Source organism: Eschrichtius robustus, chromosome 1, assembly GCF_028021215.1.
Source record: "Eschrichtius robustus isolate mEscRob2 chromosome 1, mEscRob2.pri, whole genome shotgun sequence".
Classification (NCBI taxonomy): domain Eukaryota; kingdom Metazoa; phylum Chordata; class Mammalia; order Artiodactyla; family Eschrichtiidae; genus Eschrichtius; species Eschrichtius robustus.
Window position 1 is genome coordinate 3,657,151 of NC_090824.1, and position 8,440 is coordinate 3,665,590.

Genomic DNA, 8,440 nt, shown 5'->3' on the forward strand with positions numbered 1-8,440 from the left:
AGTCTGGCTAATGGCTTATCAATTTTGTTTATCTTCTCAAAGAACCAACTTTTAGTTTTATTGATCTTTGCTATTGTTTTCTTTGTTTCTATTTCATTTATTTCTGCTCTGATCTTTATGATTTCTTTCCTTCTGCTAACTTTGGGTTTTGTTTGTTCTTCTTTCTCTAGTTTCTTTAGGTGTAAGGTTAGATTGTTTACTTGAGATTTTTCTTGTTTCTTTAGGTAGGCTTGTATAGCTATAAACTTCCCTCTTAGAACTGCTTTCGCTGCATCCCATAGGTTTTGGGTCGTCGTGTTTTCATTGTCATTTGTCTCTAGGTATTTTTTTATTTCCTCTTTGATTTCTTCAGTGATCTCTTGGTTATTTAGTAACGTATTGTTTAGCCTCCATGTGTTTGTCTTTTTTACGTTCTTTTCCCTGTAATTCATTTCTAATCTCATAGCGTTGTGGTCAGAAAAGATGCTTGATATGATTTCAATTTTCTTAAATTTACTGAGGCTTGATTTTTGACCCAAGATGTGATCTATCCTGGAGAATGTTCCGTGCGCACTTGAGAAGAACGTGTAATCTGCTGTTTTTGGATGGAATGTCCTATATATATCAATTAAATCTATCTGGTCTATTGTGTCATTTAAAGCTTCTGTTTCCTTATTTATTTTCATTTTGGATGATCTGTCCATTGGTGTAAGTGCGGTGTTAAAGTCCCCCACTATGATTGTGTTACTGTCAATTTCCTCTTTTATGGCTGTTAGCAGTTGCCTTATGCATTGAGGTGCTCCTATGTTGGGTGCATATATATTTATAATTGTTATATCTTCTTCTTGGATTGATCCCTTGATCATTATGTAGTGTCCTTCCTTGTCTCTTGTAACATTCTTTATTTTAAAGTCTATTTTCTCTGATATGAGTATAGCTACTCCAGCTTTCTTTTGATTTCCATTTGCATGGAATATCTTTTTCCATCCCCTCACTTTCAGTCTGTATGTGTCCCTAGGTCTAAAGTGGGTCTCTTGTAGGCAGCATATATATGGGTCTTGTTTTTGTATCCATTCAGCAAGCCTGTGTCTTTTGGTTGGGGCATTTAATCCATTCACGTTTAAGGTAATTATCGATATGTATGTTCCTATGACCATTTTCTTAATTGTTTTGGGTTTGTTTTTGTAGGTCCTTTTCTTCTCTTGTGTTTCCCACTTAGAGAAGTTCCTTTAGCATTTGTTGTAGAGCTGGTTTGGTGGTGCTGAATTCTCTTAGCTTTTGCTTGTCTGTAAAGCTTTTGATTTCTCCATCAAATCTAAATGAGATCCTCGCCGGGTAGAGTAATCTTGGTTGTAGGTTCTTCCCTTTCATCACTTTAAGTATATCATGCCACTCCCTTCTGGCTTGCAGAGTTTCTGCTGAGAAATCAGCTGTTAACCTTATGGGAGTTCCCTTGTATGTTATTTGTCGTTTTTCCCTTGCTGCTTTCAATAATTTTTCTTTGTCTTTAATTTTTGCCACTTTGATTACTATGTGTCTCGGTGTGTTTCTCCTTGGGTTTATTCTGTATGGGACTCTCTGCGCTTCCTGGACTTGGGTGGCTATTTCCTTTCCCATGTTAGGGAAGTTTTCGACTATAATCTCTTCAAATATTTTCTCTGGTCCTTTCTCTCTCTCTTCTCCTTCTGGGACCCCTATAATGCGAATGTTGTTGCGTTTAATGTTGTCCCAGAGGTCTCTTAGGCTGTCTTCATTTCTTCTCATTCTTTTTTCTTTAGTCTGTTCCGCAGCAGTGAATTCCACCATTCTGTCTTCCAGGTCACTTATCCGTTCTTCTGCCTCAGTTATTCTGCTATTGATTCCTTCTAGTGTAGTTTTCATTTCAGTTATTGTATTGGTCATCTCTGTCTGTTTGTTCTTTAATTCTTCTAGGTCTTTGTTAATCATTTCTTGCATCTTCTCAATCTTTGCCTCCGTTCTTATTCCGAGGTCCTGGATCATCTTCACTATCATTATTCTGAATTCTTTTTCTGGAAGGTTGCCTATCTCCACTTCATTTAGTTGTTTTTCTGGGGTTTTTTCTTGTTCCTTCATCTGGTACATAGCGCTCTGCCTTTTCATCTTGTCTATCTTTCTGTAACTGTGGTTTTTGGTCCACAGGCTGCAGGATTGTAGTTTTTCTTGCTTCTGCTGTCTGCCCTCTGGTGGTTGAGGCTATCTAAGAGGCTTGATGGGAGGCTCTGGTGGTGGGTAGAGCTGACTGTTGCTGTGGCGGTCAGAGCTCAGTCTGGGCCAAAGATCTTAACAGACACCTTGTCAAAGAAGATGTACAGATGGCAAATAAGCTTATGAAAAGTTGCTTTATATCATATGTTATCAGGGAAATACGAATTTAAATAATAAGATACCACCACACACCTTGTAGAATGGCCAAAATCCAGAACACTGACCACACCCAGCGCCGGTGAGGGTGCGGGGCAACAGGAACTCTCGCTCGTTGCTGGAGAGACTGCAAAACGGTGCAGCCGCTTTGGAAGAGTTTGGTGGTTTCTTACAAAATGAAACATACTCTCATCATATGATGCAGCGATTGTGCTCCTTGGTTTTTACCCAAAGGAGTTGAAAACTCACGTCCACACAAAAACCTGCACACGGATATTTACAATAGCTTTATTCATAATTGCCCAAACTTGGAAGCAGCCAAGTTTGTCTGTTCACCTTCAGGAGGTGAATGGACAAATAAACTGTGGTCCATCCAGACAATGGAATATTATTCAGCGCTAAAAAGAAATGATCTATGAAGCCACGAAAAGACACGGAGGAACTTGAATTTATCTTATTAAGTGAAAGAAGCCAATCTGAAAAGGCTGCGTCTTCTATGATTCCAACTATAGGACATTCTGGAAAAGAAAAAACTATAGAGAAAGTAAAAATATCTGTGGCTGCCATGGGTTGGGGTGGGGAGAGAGGGATGCACAGGCAGAGCACAGAGGATCTTTAGGGCAGTGAAAACTCTCCGGATGATATAATAATGGTGGGTACATATCATTATGAACTTTCCAAACCAATAAAATGTACACCAAGAGTGAGCCCTGATGTAAACTACAGATTTGGGGGTGATTATGATGTATGGGTGTAGGTTCATTAACTGTAACAAACGTGCCACTCTGGGGGGGATGTTGATAATGGGGGAGGCCGCGTGGGGAGGGGGTGGGGGGCATATGGGAAATCTCTGTACCTTCTGCTCAATTTTGCTGTGAACCTAAAACTGCTGTAGAAAATAAAGTCTATTTTTAAAAAAGGGGCAAATGTTGGGGCGTTGCTGCCCTGTCCACATCTCTGCTCTTCCCGTAAGAGGGTCATGCCCAGCCCTGGTGGCTGCCCTCTCTGGCTGCTGCCAGTCTCCACGGGGCAGTGGACAAGGGGACTCAGTGACTGCCCCCTACTGCCTGCCTGCAGCCCAGAAATACCCCGGCGTGTCCCGGTCATCCCCTCAGCTCCACACGATGGCCATCTGCAGATTTCCATCTGATGGCCATCTGGTGCTCCCCAGCTCAGCTGTCCCAGAGGCCCTGCTGGACACCGACCAAGGGCTCTCTGTGTCCTGTTTGTCCACTGTTCCCAAGGGTGTCTTCCCAGGAAGGCCAAGGGTGATTGAGGGAGCAGGACCCAAGCATAATGGGGTCCCCCAGCCAGACACCACCAAATGCCACCCGACGCATCTCAAATACCCTGGTAACGTCTTCTGGCAAGAAAAAAAACCCTTAAAAACTACACTCTTCCCATTTTACAGAGTAGGAAACTGAGGCTGAGAGAGGCGTCACACCGCAGCCAAGAGGCAGAAGTGGAGCTAGAGGCCCAGCGCCCAGCCTCCCCACGGGATGCGGGACGGGGGTGGGGGTGGGGGTGGGGACGGGGTGGAGGAGGGATGGAGTGACCCCACCCTTGCTCCTGCTCCCCTCCGGGCTGTCCTGGCCCAGGGGGGTGGGGACTCCGTCCACGTCTCACCCAGCCCGAGTGTGGGCACCTGGCAGGTGTCCTTGCGCCTGTAACTGCTGACCAGCACAGCTGCCCACATCTGGGCAGGGGAAGGAAGCGGTCACGGCCCTCAGTGCTCTCTCCCCAGACGAACGCGCTGCTGCCTGCAGCGCCTAGAGCGCCCTCCCCAGGCTGCATTTGAAGCAGCAGATGGACCACGGAGCAAGTGGGGCGGTACCTTCCCCTTGCCGCTGGGGGGTTTAAAGCTCCAACCAGGGGCTTCCCTGGTGGTGCAGTAGTTAAGAATCCGCCTGCCAATGCAGGGGACACGGGTTCGACCCCTGGTCTGGGAAGATCCCACATGCCGTGGAGCACCTAAGCCTGTGCGCCACAACTACTGAGCCCGCAAGCCACAACTACTGAAGCCGGCGTGTCTAGAGCCCGTGATCTGCAACAAGAGAAGCCCCTGCTCGTCACAACTAGAGAAAAGCCCACGCACAGCAACGAAGACCCAATGCAGCCAAAAATAAATAAATAAATAAATAAAATTTAAAACAACAACAAAACTCCAACCAGTTGTCTGAACTATCTCCTTGGAGCCCAGCCAGAGGACCCGATTAGGGGTGGCTTAATCTCCCGTGTCTGAACGTCAGCCAGTGGCTCTCAGAAAGTACTTGGGACTTCAAATGTGTCCGGGTCCCACTTGCTGAGCTGCGCATCCTTTTGTTGCTGCACTCACTGTTTGCACGTTGTCTCTTGTTCTCCTGACCTCAAGATCTCTGCAAAGTGCAGCTCTTACCACGCTGTGCCCTTTGCTACAGGCAGGGATGCACTGTGTGTAAATGTGTAACAACTGACTCTGTGGGTAAAAAGCCCTGATTTGTAACGCTGGCCAATTTCACTGGTGTAAATACACTCACCGTGGCCAATTTCAAACCACCGACCTGAAGTTATTCAACTGGGATGGGGAAGAGACTCACAGTAGTAAATTGTTATATGCTGTCTCCACTCTACCGATAAACAGATAGAAGTGACCTCAAGAGCAGAGACCATAGTGAAGTTTAGTAAAATAACAAGGTAATGTTTTGAATATTTGTTTTTAATATAATTTAGTTGTAAGTTATATAATTTACTTTTTAACAATGTGTGTGTAACAATCAGTCTTAGAAATTCCTGAAAATGCAGTAGTCAGCTCTTGTCAAGAGCCAGGACAAGCACTGCACAGCTGCAGGGAAAACCTCAAACTCCCCACAGCTTCCCCCTGTGGCCCCTCGCCGGCCACAGATTGACCTTTTTCAGCTCTTGCCATGCCCCAGGCCAGCTCCTTGGAACCACGTGTAGGTCCCCAAATGGACCTTGCTGTGTTTGCTCCTGCTGCCCTCTGTCTGACTCACACTGCCTCTGTTCCTCGATCTCCACATCTCTCCTTCCTGCAATCAGGAACCTGCAAGACTGCTGGGGAAGAGGGAGCCTGGAGGGTTCTGTGTGCCCTGTGGCACAATGGACCTTCCTTTGTGTTGCCCCTAACATTTCAAGTTAAAATTTGACATCTTAGGGAGAGAATTTGCTAGACAGTGAACTTGAATACATGAGAAATCATACAAGGCAAATGGGAAACAGTATAGTGGGTGCAGAGTGCAGACGCTGGAAACAAGGCCTGGGTTTGATCCCACCTCTGTGAGTCACTGCTGTGTGACCTCTGGCAGGTTACTCAATCTCTCTGAGTCTTGGATGCGTCATCTGTAAATTGGCAACAGTACTTCATAGGGTGGTTGTGAAGACTGAGTTAATAAAGAAACGCACTTGCATAGTGCCTTGCACGTGCTGAATGATCAGTAAGTGTAAACCTTTCTTTTCTCTTCTGCTGCTGTATTAAGTATGTGGTAATTTTTGAGATACTAAAAGCAAAGATGATCATTGCTCGCCCTCTGGTGGTCAAAGTCTATCATTACACCCTAGATTATGCACAGGTGGGTAATTTTTCACTTGCGGCCTATGGTCCCACCAGCAGCTGCTGGTCATTGGCCTTCCTTCATCCATTTCGACCCCCTGGACCCTGCAAGAGGCAGCCTCCTCAGGGATTTGATTGGACAGGCCTCTTCTCTCCCACGCTGTCCTGGACTCTGGAGACCTAACTCCTGTCCCTGATGCCTTGGTGAGGTTCTCACAGGGCTGATTAGCAAAGCAGGTCCCTATAGCAGCTGGGCTGGGACTGCAGGTGGTTAAGGAGCCTTAGAGACGGTTCCCCCCCACCCCCCACCCCCGTGTGTGTGTGTGTGTGTGTGTGTGTGAGAGAGAGAGAGATGCAGCCTCAGGTCTCCGGGATGGCCCTCGTTCCGGATTTTTCTAAACCCAGCTGTTGCTATCCCTGTGGGTTCCCTACCCCCATTCCCTGTCCTGGGCAACAGTCCTACTGTGTGCCAGGCCCTGCGCTGGGTGCTGGGGAGACAGCGGGGGACGTGGGGCTTAGTTTCTGGAGGGGAGATGGATGGTGCTTGGGGGGCCTGGGGCTGCAGGAGCCCTGATCCATGTGTCTCTCTGGACGGTGATGGCCTGGGTCTCTGCCCTGTACCGGGCCTTCCGTGGGGGTCGGAGCGCCGGGCATAGGAGCGGGAGCCCTCGGTTGGGGCCCCAGAGGGTGGGTGCCGGGGTCCCACTCCCTTCCGCCATCCTGTCCGTGTCCACCAGGCTGGCGATGAGGCCTGAACCCTTGTGCCACATTCCCTGTGGCCGTCATGTGGTAACAGCCAACGTTTCCCCGCTCTTGTCCGCGTGCCTTCCATCACAGGCGCTTCCTCGGGTCTCACGAGGACCCTGGGGCCTCAGGACCTACAGACGGCACCGTCCCTCGATTCTGTGCTGGGGCAATTGGACCAGAGAGGTCAGGTCCACCCGGGCGTGCGCCTCCACTGGGCTCCGGCTCCTGTGCTGTGACCCCCCTGAGGGCTGCACTTAAACTGATTCATGATCTTGGAAGACTCGGTGCCTGTGTTTTGCAAGGGAAGTTTGTGTGGAGGTGGAATGGAGAATCTGTGCTGTCGGGAAGGTCACTGAGGGTGGAGACAGTTTCTGCTCTGACCTTTTGTATCCAGCGTGGCCTGGGGGCTGGGGTGGGGCTACATGGGTATTTATGTCTGAGGTTTAGACTCTGGAAGGACTTTTAGTTGGTTTGGTTACTGTTTTTAAACTCTACAGACCACATGCACTCTTACTGCTCCCAGGGGGGCCAGGTGGGCAGATCATTCTTGAAGCCCCACCCACTTTGGGCCCTGGAGCGGTGGGCGACCTGGTCCATCACCCACCTCCATGCTGTGTGGTCCTGCACAGGCCAAACTGTCCTCCTTGGCAAAATGGGGCAGTGACCCACTAAGTGTCATCAGAAGGACCGGTTACAGCAACGCAGAGGAAGCCCTTTGCCTGGTGCCTGGCAAACAACAGCAACAGCAATAATAATAATGGCTAAATCACTCCCATCCTGCGAGGTCTGACCAGGTGCCACCTCCTCCAGGATGACCTCCTTGATCTTCCTACAGGGCAGCCCTCCTCTGGGCCTTCTGACCTCAAGGAAAGTCTGTGTTCCGGCCTGTCCCTCCCTGTAGATGACACTCTCCACCCCTGTGTCCCCAGCACCCAGCCCAGGGCTTGGCACACAGGAGTTGTCAGCGAACATTTGCTGAGTGAGTGGGGTCCTTATTGGTCCCAGCCTCACAATTTCCCCAGGTACCCAGATATCCCTCCCTCTAGTCTGCCCTGCCCCTCCTCCCTCCCTCGCGATCCCTCCCAGTCTGCTGCAGCCACATCTTCCACATGGATCCCAGGCCCATAGGGTCCCTCTGGTCCTATGAGGACACCCCTAGGCTGATGGGGGCCAGGATTCCATTCCTGACCTCCAGATCCTGCCCGTGGGACAGGGGTCCTACCCTGGGGCAGGGGAGGTCTAGGCTGAATTGTAGGGTCCCAGGGAGGTCAGGCAAGGGCCACTTCAATGGGCTGGAAGGAGAGAGAAAACCCTGGGATTGGGGTGGGGCAGAGAGGAGCATGGAGGGTCTGGGCGGGAGGACTGACGGGGAGCAGAGAGAGAGCGGGCGAGGATGACAGTCAGCCCTGAGCCGGGGCTGTGACCCCACAAGGGGGCTGGAGGTCTCCCCTCATCGACGCCCCTTCCTCAGTGGCTGACATGCCCCCCTTCTGCCCAGGCGGCTGGCGGCCACGATGCTGAGAGAGATGGCTCCCTGGGATGGTGGCTGGTCCCCGGGGCAGCTGGGGCCCTTCAGGCATCTGCCCCCTTGTCCAGAGCTTGTTTTGAGTCCCAGGGCAAGACCCCAACTGCCCTTCTTCTGGGTACCCATGGTAAGGGCCGGGGCAACACATGCTTTTGGCTTTCCCTCGGGGGGGTGTCTGGGACCATCTTCCTGGGGTCCACCACCCCCAACCCCAAGCCACCCTTGGGGCCCAAATCCCAGTGCCTAGAAACCTGACCGTG

General features: G+C 49.9%; 1 pseudogene; it reads right to left on the bottom strand.

The window, feature by feature from the left end:
• Window positions 1–6,627, bottom strand: part of LOC137757332 (uncharacterized) — a 30,504-nt pseudogene extending 23,877 nt beyond the window's left edge.
• Window positions 6,628–8,440: the final 1,813 nt, after the last annotated feature.